Raw genomic sequence first — 14,456 nt, 5'->3', positions numbered from 1 at the left:
CATATCAAGAAGCTAATTATACCATGATCATTAAACAGGTGCACCTTGTGCTAGGGACTAAAGGCCACTCTAAAATGTGTGGTTCAGTCACACAACACAATGCCACAGATGTCTCAAGTTGAGGGAGCATGCAATTGACGTGCTACTGCAGGAATGTCCAGAGCTGCCAACGTCGTTTTAGAATTTGGCAGTACGTCCAACCGGCCTCACAACCAGACCACGTGTAACCAGCCCAGAACCTCAACCAGCTGATGAATCTGGGTTGGCACAACCAAAGAATTTCTGCACCAACCGTCAAAACGTCCCTGGGAAGTTCATCTGCGTGCTCGTTGTCCTCACCAGGGTCTTGACCTGACTGCAGTTCGGCACCAACTGTCAAAACGTCCCTGGGAAGTTCATCTGCGTGCTCGTTGTCCTCACCGGGGTCTTGACCTGACTGCAGTTCGGCACCAACTGTCAAAACGTCCCTGGGAAGCTCATCTGCGTGCTCGTTGTCCTCACCGGGGTCTTGACCTGACTGCAGTTCGGCATCAACTGATGTCAGTGGGCAAATGCTCACCTTCGATGGCCACTGGCACACTGGAGGTGTGTGCTCTTCACGGATAAGTCCTGTTTCAACTGTAACCGGCAGACCTAGTTTGTCGTGGGTCAGTGATTTGCTGATGTCAACGTTGTGAAGAGTGCTCCATGGTGGCGGTATGGGCATGCAGAGCTATGAACAATTGCATTTTTTTCCAATTGCAATTTGAATGCAGCGACGCAGTGATGAGATCCTGGGGCCCATTGTTGTGCCATTCAACTGCCGCCATCACGTTTCAGCATGATAATGCAAGGATCTGTACACTTCCTAAAAGCTGAACATGTCCCAGTTCCTCCATGGCCTGCATACTCACCAGACATGTCACCATTGTGCATGTTTTGGATCTGAATTGAGGTTTATGACAGCAAGTTCACACCAATAAAAAAACTATTTGCACAGCCATTGAACAGTGGGACAACATGCCACAACCTGATCAACTCGATGCTAAGGAGATGTCACGCTGCATGAGGCAAATGGTCACATCCAGATACTTATTTCTAATCCACCAATACTTTTTAAAATTAATTTTAACAGATGCATATCTGTATTCCCAGTCATGTGAAATCCATAGTTGAGGGCCTAATGAATTTTTTTTCAATTGACTTTCCTTAACTGTAACTCAATTTTATTTTGTTTTATTTTTGTTCAGTGTAGTTGGCTTTTGGATGCCTCACCAGATGTTCTGTGCTATCAGCCCTGTAGAGGGTGTTGTAACATCTAAAATGAGCTCCCTTGGAGATTAAACCAGTTCAATATATTCATCCCCTTCATTTAATGTCCACAGTTTAAGATGCGCAATGTTTGTCTGATTTGGAGATACAAAAGAATCTGCGTCAACGAAATCCTGAAACTATAGTCAGTACAGTATGAAGCTCGGCAGAAACTGCTTCTCCAATGGAAATCCCTGATCACACTTGGAGGTGACATTGGCTAGCTGAACTCATGCACATAAACACAATCGGGTCTAACGGCCGTCTCATGCCAAACTGCGCATATGCAGGCTGTCGAATCTAAGGCACGCCTTCGATTAGCCCGACTCTAGGTAGTGAGGATGAACTAAGGAATCATTTTTCACTTATCTTATTGACTTCTCAAACTCCGGCCTGGTCTGCTTTGCAATCGTATCTTGTCTCGCGATGTTGCACCTCTGGGTTTAGAAACTCTGTGCTATATTGCCAAGATGTAGCTTTTCTGGGTCAGTAACATGGTGTTGTCTGTGCTTCTGAGGCATGTTGTGGGTTTGAAATCCCGGGTCTTCTGTGGTAGGGATGGCTGGACAGTATTCTGTAGTCCAAACCCTTGTCATGGTGAGTCAACCTTTCTCCCCTCTAACTCTGTTTGCTAGCCCTTTTCCTAACCTCAACCTCAGTCTCCAACTGCTTAATTTTACTAACCTTCTCCGTGAGTTCTAACCTACGAAAAAGTCATTTCTGTATTTGAAGTGGTGTGAGGAGTGTTTCCCATCTATTTCGCTCTCACACACTGCTTAGAGATGTCTTAAACTCTGGGTATTTCTCCCTTTGACGGGGAGGGGCGCTGCATGTGTGTAGGCTACCTAGTTTATTACAGCGTGTGTCAGGTCTGGCAGAGTGCTGACTAGACTGTGATTTGGGCGTTCTGACAATGTATCACATTGCGGGCTAATGTCACTTCCCCTCCCACAAAGACAGGCCAGCAGACCGAACAGGCGCCTTGGTTTGTGTATGCTGATGAGTTATTTTTGTTGTTGGTGTATTTCTTCCTGCTACACTACTCCTGAGCTGGTCACCAGCAGCACCCAGTCAGTTCTGCCAGGTGAGCTGTATTAATTTAAGGAGAGGAGGGGGGGGGATTTACCTGTCAGCAGCAGGACCTGTGTGTCAATTTGGGGCAGGTAGGAATACTGTGCAGCGCGTAAATTGGTAAGTGGGGAAAACAGGTGAAGGCTCAAATAAGACTGCATCGGTCTCCCTCCTGTCCTGCAGCCCACTTTCACCAAAGACCAAGCCAGCCTGTCCTCTCAGGGATTTAAGAGATGCTCTTATCCAGAGCGGTTTTTCAGGAGCAATTAAAGGCACTTCAACAGGTTTATTTTACCTCGTCAGCTCGGTGATTCAAACCAGCAACCTTTCGGTTACTAACTCAGCGCTCTTAACCGCATGGCTACCTGCCGCGTTTTCTAAGCCAGTGAAGCTGTGAGATGATAAGAGTCCCTACTCTGCAGTAGTACAGACCTAATGATACTCATATGGCACTCTTAACACATGCACCATGCACACTCGTACAGAAAGCGTGATATTCAAACTGTACAGGAAGTGTTTGACCTTATTAACGGCCTTGTTGGGTAATACCTGAGCATTGCACACGCCGCACACAACCCGTTTCATTCCTCCAGGGCCTATAGTCAATTTCCTTCTGAAAGGAAATGCTGCTTCACGGTCCTCAAAGGAAGGGGTGGGTATGTGTACAGTTCAGATATCTGCGTATTCATGGTAGGTCTGTTGCAGCGCAGTAATTTCTAACTCAATTTCCAGTGTGCATCGATGCGCTCCTTACCTACAAAACAAAACTTAAACCCGAATGTTCTACAAAGCAATTAGGGTGTCTAGTGAATTGTGAACGAGCTGCACTGCGTCGCCCGATGCTCCAGGCTTGTGTAATATTTTTAATTGTTAATTTTCTGTCACATTAGTCAACATCCCAGGCTGGGCAGGTGACTGGCTTTCTAGGCGACAGATGAAATTTCACATTTTCACACTTGATATTTCCCGTTTTGGATGGGGAGTATTGTACCCTGTGTCTGTTACATCTGTATGTGTGTAATGGAGGGAGACAAAAACAAAATGGACAAACTTATTTTATGGCTGTTTTACATCTCTTGACAACCCTGCAGAGATGGAATGTCGAACTGTGAATATCAAATATTTCTCTTCATTTGTATTTTTCAGTTTTTGCCCCATGTGTCACTAACCCTACACACACACACTTTTTCCATTTCCATCCTACTTCAAACCCATCCGCGCGCACACACAACCCTTCCTCCACACCTGAGCCCTACACACCCATCCACTTCAAACCCATCCACGCGCGCACACACAACCCTTCCTCCACACCTGAGCCCTACACACCCATCCACGCGCACACACACAACCCTTCCTTCACACCTGAGCCCTACACACCCATCCACTTCAAACCCATCCACGTGCACACACACAACCCTTCCTTCACACCTGAGCCCTACACACCCATCCACTTCAAACCCATCCACGTGCACACACACAACCCTTCCTTCACACCTGAGCCCTACACACCCATCCACTTCAAACCCATCCACGTGCACACACACAACCCTTCCTTCACACCTGAGCCCTACACACCCATCCACTTCAAACCTATCCACGTGCACACACACAACCCTTCCTCCACACCTGAGCCCTACACACCCATCCACTTCAAACCCATCCACGCACGCACACACAACCCTTCCTCCACACCTGAGCCCTACACACCCATCCACTTCAAACCCATCCACGCGCGCACACACAACCCTTCCTCCACACCTGAGCCCTACACACCCATCCACTTCAAACCCATCCACGTGCACACACACAACCCTTCCTCCACACCTGAGCCCTACACACCCATCCACGCGCACACACACAACCCTTCCTCCACACCTGAGCCCTACACACCCATCCACTTCAAACCCATCCATGCGCGCACACACACAACCCTTCCTCCACACCTGAGCCCTACACACCCATCCACGCGCACTCACACAACCCTTCCTCCACACCTGAGCCCTACACACCCATCCACTTCAAACCCATCCACGCACACACACACAACCCTTCCTCCACACCTGAGCCCTACACACCCATCCACTTCAAACCCATCCACGCACACACACACAACCCTTCCTCCACACCTGAGCCCTACACACCCATCCACGCGCACTCACACAACCCTTCCTCCGCACCTGAGCCCTAAACACCCCCCCAGATCAGCACCTTGTGTTTGATCATCTGGTAATGTACCTAATCATGGTCTATTCCGAGTGACAGAGGGCTGGGCCAATGAAACCTGACGTGGCTGATGGCCCGCCCCTTATGAGTTGGGACAAAATTGAAAAATGTTGTTGCTGTTGGATCGTTGGGCTGATTAGGGTAGCGTTCGATAACAGCCCGTGTCCATTCATCAGTGTCCGGCGGCGGCCAGTAAAAGGTTTCTCCGGTCTCACAGTAGTCACTTCCCTATGTGGCCCTCGCCAATCTCTGTCTGCCAGGATCAGTGTCATATAGCCAGGACCTAACCCTGCCCTGATAAAAAAAAAATGCACACAAAGAACCTGCTGACATACAACCTCTGATATGCACAGTGACACTCACAAAACGTGCTCTGTTTTAAACACAGAGAGAGATGACCCTGCCCTCAAGTGCATTGGTCACCAATCACAACCACTTTGTCAAGGCACAGGTTACCGTGACGACTCTAATCTCCTAGCAACAGAGTGGGTAATTTGTCTCCATTGAAAGGTGGGGGGGTGTCACGTATGGGCAGCAGCGGCTGGGGATGGCAGGAAGGTGTGGGGTGAGACGGAGGAAGTGAGAGGGGGTTGGTGGGTGGAGATGAGACGAGGGGGGAGGGGGTGGGTAGGAGGGAGGCAAGAGGAGATGGTGGGGCAGAGGGGGAGGAGGTGGTGGGGCAGAGGGGGGGGAGGTGGTGGGGTGGGTAGGAGGGAGGCGGGAGGAGATGGTGGGGTGGGTAGGAGGGAGGCGGGAGGAGATGGTGGTGGGGGGGAGGAGATGGTGGTGGGTGGGAGGAGATGGTGGTGGGTGGGGAGGAGATGGTGGGGCAGAGGGGGGAGGAGGTGAGGTGAGATGGAGGTGGGGCAGGCGGGGGAGGAGGTGAGATGGAGGTGGGGCAGGCGGGGGAGGAGGTGAGATGGAGGTGGGGCAGGCGGGGGAGGAGGTGGGATGGAGGTGAGAAGAGGGTTTTAGAGTCAGGAGCAGCAGAGACAAATGGCCCCAAAATGCAGTATTAATCTGTTGCTGATCTGCTGCCCTTTAAAGCCAATAGCACTTAGAGGGGAGGGGGGGGGCGTGTCTAGGAGAGAGAAAGGGAAGGCGAAAGTTTTACAGAGAAAGGGTATTGGTAAGAGAGAGAAGAGATTGAGAAAATGGAAGAAAAAGCTGAGTTTAACACAGAGCAGGATGGATGCATTCAAACATTAGTTTACTGTTGTCAATGAATGTACAGGTTAGTTGTACCTACTGTCCAAATAGATGTTACTAACCAGGCTTCACTGACAGAGGCCTTCTATCCAACTTGATACTGTCTTAAAACACTAAAAGACTTTCTTACAGCAGTTGTTTCTGTTGCTATTGATGCTGTAATGCATGGAGAAACACTAACATGCTGTGTCAGACATGCCCCACACTCTCTCTCTCTTTCACATACACCCTCACAGCGAGCACAGCAAAGCGGCCCCCTGTTTGATTTGTCATCTGACTAGTGATCAATAACTGTGATGGAAACAGAATCAGCCCAGATGGATTAAACGTCCCACTGGCTCTGACGTTATTTTCCCATTAAAACCAGCTAATCGCCCCCTACACACACACACACACACACACACTCTGAAAACTAGTTTAACCCCACAACAGTCACTTTGATAACCTCCTATTGGCTTTAACTCTGGGAGAACCAAGTCGTAGGTAAAGATACTCATTAGAGGTTCACCACCTCTGCTACATACAACACATTCTACAAAAATGACACTCTATTACAGCTTTTGCAAACCTCCAAATATGTCCGTTCACAGCAGTGTTAAACATGTTCTAGTGAAAAGTAGTGCACCTATATAGGGAAAGTGGTAGAGCACTATATAGGGACAATGGAGCCATTTAGGGGAGACCGTCCCAGTTTATGAAATCGTACACAGGCCACAAGTGTGGAACAGTGAGCTCTTCTGATCAGAATGCTAACTCTGCATAGCACACAGTTTAACAATCCATACAAATGTGTGAATTTCAGTTAGTTTGTGTGCAAGCGTTTGTAAATGTATGCCTACATTTGATATGTGTGATGTGCAGATTTGTGGCTGAGCGTGCGAGAGAGAGGGGAAGCATGAGACCATCTCCTGTTTGGTACATGCTGTACATCTCCCTCTTTTTCTCTCAATTGCTTTCCTTCCATCTGCTCTCTCTATCTCACCCTGTGGAGTTCAGAGAGCCATTCTGCACACCTGTACAACACATCAAGTCATGGATGATGCAATGCACACAAAAAGGAAAGAGCAGGTGTTCCTAATGATTTGTCCACTCAGTGTAGCAAGCTGTCAATGTCACAATGACCTGGGCTTTCATCTGAATTGGAAAGGAACTCCCTCGTTCTGTGTTTGAGGTAGGCTGTGTTCCAAATGGCACTTTATTTTCACTGTATTCCCTAAATAGTCAAATGTAGGGCACTAGATAGGGAACCATTTGGAAGGCAAGGCATGAGCTTTCTACGGCTTCTTCCGCTGTCATGATGTTTTATCTCAGGGATTGTAACTGTAACCAACCCCACCACCATTATACCCATTCCTCACTATACACCACACACACACATCAGGAGAGACTATGATAGACATCTCTAATGGATTCTGAAGATTTCAATTTCCCCTCTGTCACCAAAGACAGAACTCTCTGAGCTCAATTACCCCTGTCTAACACACACACACACATAAAGAAGCGCATACACAGAGATGCTACGCACGCACGCAGAGTGATTGAGATAGGGAAGATATGAGATCGGGGTGAGGAAAAAAAATTGAGAGAGAGAGAGGGGTGGGGGTGAGAGAGAGTGCCAGAGGGGTGAGGGCCAGAGGGGGGGGGAGGTGTGTGTGAGAGAGAGAGAGGGCCAGAGAGGGAGAGAGAGAGAGGGCCAGAGAGGGAGAGAGAGAGAGGGCCAGAGAGGGAGAGAGAGAGAGAGAGAGGGCCAGAGAGGGAGAGAGAGAGAGAGGGCCAGAGAGGGAGAGAGAGAGAGGGAGAGAGAGAGGGGCCCGAGAGAGAGGGCCAGAGAGAGAGAGAGAGGGGGGCCCAGAGAGAGAGAGAGAGGGGCCCAGAGAGAGAGAGGGGCCCAGAGAGAGGGGCCCAGAGAGAGAGAGGGGCCCAGAGAGAGAGGGGGCCCGAGAGAGAGAGAGCGAGAGGGGCCCAGAGAGAGAGAGAGAGAGAGAGGGGCCCAGAGAGAGAGAAATTGCCCAGAGAGAGGGGGCCCAGAGAGAGAGGGGCCCAGAGAGAGAGGGCCCAGAGAGAGAGGGGCCCAGAGAGAGAGAGTGAGGGGGCAGAGAGAGAGAGTGAGTGAGGGGGGCAGAGAGAGAGAGAGTGAGGGGGCAGAGAGAGAGAGAGTGAGGGGGCAGAGAGAGAGAGTGAGGGGGGCAGAGAGAGAGAGAGTGAGGGGGCAGAGAGAGAGTGAGGGGGCAGAGAGAGTGAGGGGGCAGAGAGAGAGAGTGTGAGGGGGCAGCAGAGAGAGAGAGTGTGAGGGGGCAGAGAGAGAGAGAGTGTGGGGGCAGAGAGAGAGAGAGAGGGGGGGCAGAGAGAGAGAGAGAGAGAGAGGGGGCCCAGAGAGAGAGAGGGGGGCCCAGAGAGAGAGAGAGGGGGCCCAGAGAGAGAGAGAGGGGCCCAGAGAGAGAGAGAGGGGCCCAGAGAGAGAGAGAGGGGCCCAGAGAGAGAGAGAGGGGCCCAGAGAGAGAGAGAGGGGCCCAGAGAGAGAGAGAGGGGCCCAGAGAGAGAGAGAGAGGGGCCCAGAGAGAGAGAGAGGGGCCCAGAGAGAGAGGGGGGGCCAGAGAGAGAGAGGGCCCAGGGCCCAGAGAGAGAGAGAGGGGCCCAGAGAGAGAGAGGGGCCCAGAGAGAGAGGGGCCCAGAGAGAGAGAGAGGGCCCAGAGAGAGAGAGAGAGGGCCCAGAGAGAGAGAGAGAGGGGCCCAGAGAGAGAGAGAGGGGCCCAGAGAGAGAGAGAGGGGCCCAGAGAGAGAGAGAGAGGGGCCCAGAGAGAGAGAGAGAGGGGCCCAGAGAGAGAGAGAGAGAGGCCCAGAGAGAGAGAGAGAGGGGGGCCCAGAGAGAGAGAGAGTGAGGGGGCAGAGAGAGAGAGAGTGAGGGGGGCAGAGAGAGAGAGAGTGAGGGGGGGGCAGAGAGAGAGAGAGTGAGGGGGCAGAGAGAGAGAGAGTGAGGGGGCAGAGAGAGTGAGGGGGCAGAGAGAGAGAGTGGGGCAGAGAGAGAGAGGGAGGGGCCCAGAGAGAGAGAGAGAGAGGGGGGGCAGAGAGAGAGAGTGAGGGGGGCCCAGAGAGAGAGAGAGAGAGAGGGGCCCAGAGAGAGAGAGAGAGAGAGGGGCCCAGAGAGAGAGAGAGAGGGGCCCAGAGAGAGAGAGAGAGAGGGGCCCAGAGAGAGAGAGAGAGAGAGGGCCCAGAGAGAGAGAGAGGGGGGGCCCAGAGAGAGAGAGTGAGGGGGGCCCAGAGAGAGAGAGTGAGGGGGGGGCCAGAGAGTGAGGGGGGGGCCAGAGAGTGAGGGGGGAGAGAGAGAGTGAGGGGGGGCAGAGAGAGAGAGTGAGGGGGGCAGAGAGAGAGAGAGTGAGGGGGCAGAGAGAGAGAGTGAGGGGGCAGAGAGAGAGAGAGTGAGGGGGGCAGAGAGAGAGAGTGAGGGGGCAGAGAGAGAGAGTGAGGGGGGCAGAGAGAGAGAGTGAGGGGGGGCAGAGAGAGAGAGAGAGGGGGGCAGGGGGGAGAGAGAGAGAGGGGCCCAGAGAGAGAGAGGGGGGCCCAGAGAGAGAGAGAGGGGCCCAGAGAGAGAGAGAGGGGGCCAGAGAGAGAGAGAGAGGGGCCCAGAGAGAGAGAGAGGGGAGAGAGAGAGAGGGGCCCAGAGAGAGGGGGCCCAGAGAGAGAGAGAGAGGGGCCCAGAGAGAGAGAGAGAGGGAGAGAGGGGCCCAGAGAGAGAGAGAGGGGCCCAGAGAGAGAGAGGGGGCCCAGAGAGAGAGAGAGGGGGCCCAGAGAGAGAGAGGGGGCCCAGAGAGAGAGAGGGGCCCAGAGAGAGAGAGAGGGGCCCAGAGAGAGAGAGGGGCCCAGAGAGAGGGCCCAGAGAGGGCCCAGAGAGAGAGAGAGAGGGGGGCCCAGAGAGAGAGAGAGGGGCCCAGAGAGAGAGAGAGGGGCCCAGAGAGAGAGAGAGGGGGCCCAGAGAGAGAGAGGGGGCCCAGAGAGAGAGAGAGGGGCCCAGAGAGAGAGAGGGGCCCAGAGAGAGAGAGAGGGGCCCAGAGAGAGAGAGAGGAGGGGGCCCAGAGAGAGAGAGAGAGAGGGGGCCCAGAGAGAGAGAGAGAGGGGGCCCAGAGAGAGAGAGAGAGAGGGGCCCAGAGAGAGAGAGAGAGGGGGGCCAGAGAGAGAGAGAGAGGGGGGGCCAGAGAGAGAGAGAGGGGGGCCAGAGAGAGAGAGTGAGGGGGCCAGAGAGAGAGGGGGCAGAGAGAGAGAGAGTGAGGGGGCAGAGAGAGAGAGTGAGGGGGGCAGAGAGAGAGAGAGAGTGAGGGGGGAGAGAGAGAGTGAGGGGGCAGAGAGAGAGTGAGGGGGGCAGAGAGAGAGAGTGAGGGGGGCAGAGAGAGAGAGTGAGGGGGCAGAGAGAGAGAGTGAGGGGGCAGAGAGAGAGAGAGAGGGGGCAGAGAGAGAGAGAGAGGGGGCAGAGAGAGAGAGTGAGGGGGCAGAGAGAGAGAGAGTGAGGGGGGCAGAGAGAGAGAGAGGGGGGCAGAGAGAGAGAGAGTGAGGGGGGCAGAGAGAGAGAGAGTGAGGGGGGCAGAGAGAGAGAGTGAGGGGGGCAGAGAGAGAGAGAGTGAGGGGGGGGAGAGAGAGAGAGAGTGAGGGGGCAGAGAGAGAGAGAGTGAGGGGGGCAGAGAGAGAGAGAGTGAGGGGGCAGAGAGAGAGAGGGGGGGGAGAGAGAGAGAGAGTGAGGGGGCAGAGAGAGAGAGTGAGGGGGCAGAGAGAGAGAGAGTGAGGGGGGGGCAGAGAGAGAGTGAGGGGGGCAGAGAGAGAGAGTGTGAGGGGGGGAGAGAGAGAGAGTGAGGGGGCAGAGAGAGAGAGAGTGAGGGGGGCAGAGAGAGAGAGTGAGGGGGGCAGAGAGAGAGAGAGTGAGGGGGCAGAGAGAGAGAGTGAGGGGGGCAGAGAGAGAGAGAGTGAGGGGGGCAGAGAGAGAGAGAGTGAGGGGGCAGAGAGAGAGAGAGTGAGGGGGGGAGAGAGAGAGAGTGAGGGGGCAGAGAGAGAGAGAGTGAGGGGGGCAGAGAGAGAGAGTGGGGGGGCAGAGAGAGAGAGAGAGGGGGGCAGAGAGAGAGAGTGAGGGGGGCAGAGAGAGAGTGCGGGGGGCAGAGAGAGAGAGTGAGGGGGGCAGAGAGAGAGAGAGAGAGGGGGGGGGCAGAGAGAGAGAGAGTGAGGGGGCAGAGAGAGAGAGAGTGAGGGGGGCAGAGAGAGAGAGAGAGTGAGGGGGGCAGAGAGAGAGAGAGAGTGAGGGGGCAGAGAGAGAGAGAGTGCGGGGGGCAGAGAGAGAGAGAGAGCGGGGCAGAGAGAGAGTGCGGGGGGCAGAGAGAGAGAGAGAGTGCGGGGGCAGAGAGAGAGAGAGAGTGCGGGGGCAGAGAGAGAGAGTGAGTGGGGGGAGAGAGAGAGAGAGAGAGAGAGGGGGCCCAGAGAGAGAGAGAGAGTGAGGGGGCCAGAGAGAGAGAGAGAGAGGGGGGAGAGAGAGAGAGGGGGGGGCCAGAGAGAGAGTGAGGGGGGGCCAGAGAGAGAGTGAGGGGGGCCAGAGAGAGAGAGTGAGGGGGCCAGAGAGAGAGAGAGTGAGGGGGCCAGAGAGAGAGAGAGTGAGGGGGCCAGAGAGAGAGAGTGAGGGGGCCAGAGAGAGAGAGAGAGGGGGCCAGAGAGAGAGAGAGTGAGGGGGCAGAGAGAGAGAGAGAGGGGGGCCCAGAGAGAGAGAGAGGGCCCAGAGAGAGAGAGAGAGGGGCCCAGAGAGAGAGAGAGAGGGCCCAGAGAGAGAGAGAGAGAGAGGGGCCCAGAGAGAGAGAGAGAGAGGGGGCCAGAGAGAGAGAGAGAGGGGGGGCCCAGAGAGAGAGAGAGAGAGAGGGGGGCCCAGAGAGAGAGAGAGAGAGGGGCCCAGAGAGAGAGAGAGAGAGAGGGGCCCAGAGAGAGAGGGGCCCAGAGAGAGAGGAGCCCAGAGAGAGAGAGAGAGGGGGGCCCAGAGAGAGAGAGAGAGAGGGGGGCCCAGAGAGAGAGAGAGAGAGGGGCCCAGAGAGAGAGAGAGAGAGGGGCCCAGAGAGAGAGAGAGAGAGAGGGGCCCAGAGAGAGAGAGAGAGGGGCCCAGAGAGAGAGAGAGAGAGAGAGGGGCCCAGAGAGAGAGAGAGAGAGAGGGGCCCAGAGAGAGAGAGAGAGAGGGGGGCCCAGAGAGAGAGAGAGAGAGCGAGAGGGGCCCAGAGAGAGAGAGAGAGAGAGGGCCCAGAGAGAGAGAGAGAGGGCCCAGAGAGAGAGAGGGGCCCAGAGAGAGAGAGAGGGGGGGCCCAGAGAGAGAGAGAGAGAGAGAGGGGGCAGAGAGAGAGAGAGAGAGAGTGAGGGGGCAGAGAGAGAGAGGGGGCAGAGAGAGAGAGAGAGGGGGGCCCAGAGAGAGAGAGAGAGAGGGGCCCAGAGAGAGAGAGAGAGGGGGCCCAGAGAGAGAGAGAGAGGGGGCCCAGAGAGAGAGAGAGAGAGGGGCCCAGAGAGAGAGAGAGAGGGGGCCCAGAGAGAGAGAGAGAGGGGGCCAGAGAGAGAGAGTGAGGGGGGGGGGCCAGAGAGTGAGGGGGGCAGAGAGAGAGAGAGAGTGAGGGGGCAGAGAGAGAGAGAGTGAGGGGGGCAGAGAGAGAGAGTGAGGGGGCAGAGAGAGAGTGAGGGGGGCAGAGAGAGAGAGTGAGGGGGGCAGAGAGAGAGAGTGAGGGGGGCAGAGAGAGAGAGTGAGGGGGGCAGAGAGAGAGAGAGTGAGGGGGCAGAGAGAGAGAGAGTGAGGGGGGCAGAGAGAGAGAGAGTGAGGGGGGCAGAGAGAGAGAGAGTGAGGGGGCAGAGAGAGAGAGTGAGGGGGGCAGAGAGAGAGAGAGTGAGGGGGGCAGAGAGAGAGAGAGTGAGGGGGCAGAGAGAGAGAGAGTGAGGGGGCAGAGAGAGAGAGTGAGGGGGGCAGAGAGAGAGAGAGTGAGGGGGGCAGAGAGAGAGAGTGGGGGGGCAGAGAGAGAGAGAGAGTGAGGGGGGCAGAGAGAGAGAGAGAGAGTGAGGGGGAGAGAGAGAGTGAGGGGGGCAGAGAGAGAGAGTGAGGAGGGGGCAGAGAGAGAGAGAGAGAGAGAGAGAGCGGGGGCAGAGAGAGAGAGAGTGCGGGGGCAGAGAGAGAGAGAGAGTGCGGGGGGAGAGAGAGAGTGAGGGGGGCAGAGAGAGAGAGAGAGAGAGAGGGGGCCCAGAGAGAGAGAGGGGCCCAGAGAGAGAGAGAGTGAGGGGGGCCAGAGAGAGAGAGAGAGTGAGGGGGGGCCAGAGAGAGAGAGAGAGTGAGGGGGCCAGAGAGAGAGAGAGAGAGTGAGGGGGGCCAGAGAGAGAGAGTGAGGGGGCAGAGAGAGAGAGAGAGTGAGGGGGGGCAGAGAGAGAGAGTGAGGGGGGCAGAGAGAGAGAGTGAGGGGGCAGAGAGAGAGAGAGTGAGGGGGGCAGAGAGAGAGTGAGGGTGGCAGAGAGAGAGTGAGGGGGGCAGAGAGAGAGAGTGAGGGGGCAGAGAGAGAGAGTGAGGGGGCAGAGAGAGAGAGTGAGGGGGGCAGAGAGAGAGAGAGAGGGCCCAGAGAGAGAGAGAGGGGGCCAGAGAGAGAGAGAGGGGGCCCAGAGAGAGAGAGAGAGGGGCCCAGAGAGAGAGAGAGAGAGGGGGGCCCAGAGAGAGAGAGAGAGAGAGGGGCCCAGAGAGAGAGAGAGAGAGAGAGAGGGGAGAGAGAGAGAGAGAGAGAGAGGGGCCCAGAGAGAGAGAGAGAGAGAGGGGCCCAGAGAGAGAGAGAGAGAGAGGCCCAGAGAGAGAGAGAGAGAGAGGGGGCCCAGAGAGAGAGAGAGAGAGAGGGGGCCCAGAGAGAGAGAGAGAGAGGAGGGGCCCAGAGAGAGAGAGAGAGAGAGGGGCCCAGAGAGAGAGAGAGAGAGAGAGAGGGGCCCAGAGAGAGAGAGAGAGGGGGGCCCAGAGAGAGAGAGAGAGAGAGGGGGCCCAGAGAGAGAGAGAGAGAGAGAGGGGGCCCAGAGAGAGAGAGAGAGAGAGGGGGCCCAGAGAGAGAGAGAGAGAGAGGGGCCCAGAGAGAGAGAGAGAGGGCCCAGAGAGAGAGAGAGAGAGAGAGGGGGCCCAGAGAGAGAGAGAGAGAGAGAGGGGGGCCCAGAGAGAGAGAGAGAGAGAGGGGCCCAGAGAGAGAGAGAGAGAGGGGCCCAGAGAGAGAGAGAGGGGGGCCCAGAGAGAGAGAGAGAGAGAGAGAGGCCCAGAGAGAGAGAGAGAGAGAGAGAGGGGGGGCCCAGAGAGAGAGAGAGAGAGAGAGAGGCCCAGAGAGAGAGAGAGAGGGGCCCAGAGAGAGAGAGAGAGGGGGCCCAGAGAGAGAGAGAGAGAGAGAGGCCCAGAGAGAGAGAGAGAGAGGGGCCCAGAGAGAGAGAGAGAGAGAGAGGCCCAGAGAGAGAGAGAGGGCCAGAGAGAGAGGGCCAGAGAGAGAGAGAGAGAGGGGCCCAGAGAGAGAGGGCCAGAGAGAGAGGGGCCCAGAGAGAGAGTAATAATTATTATTTTTGTATTTAATTTTGTATTATTATTTACTACACTTTTATATTTTATATTTGCTATCATTTAGAATTTTGTTACAATGTATATTGTATACATTGTTGCTTTGGCA

This window comes from Oncorhynchus masou, chromosome 13, assembly GCF_036934945.1.
Source record: "Oncorhynchus masou masou isolate Uvic2021 chromosome 13, UVic_Omas_1.1, whole genome shotgun sequence".
Taxonomy (NCBI): domain Eukaryota; kingdom Metazoa; phylum Chordata; class Actinopteri; order Salmoniformes; family Salmonidae; genus Oncorhynchus; species Oncorhynchus masou.
Note: the sequence above shows the minus strand (reverse complement) of the source record.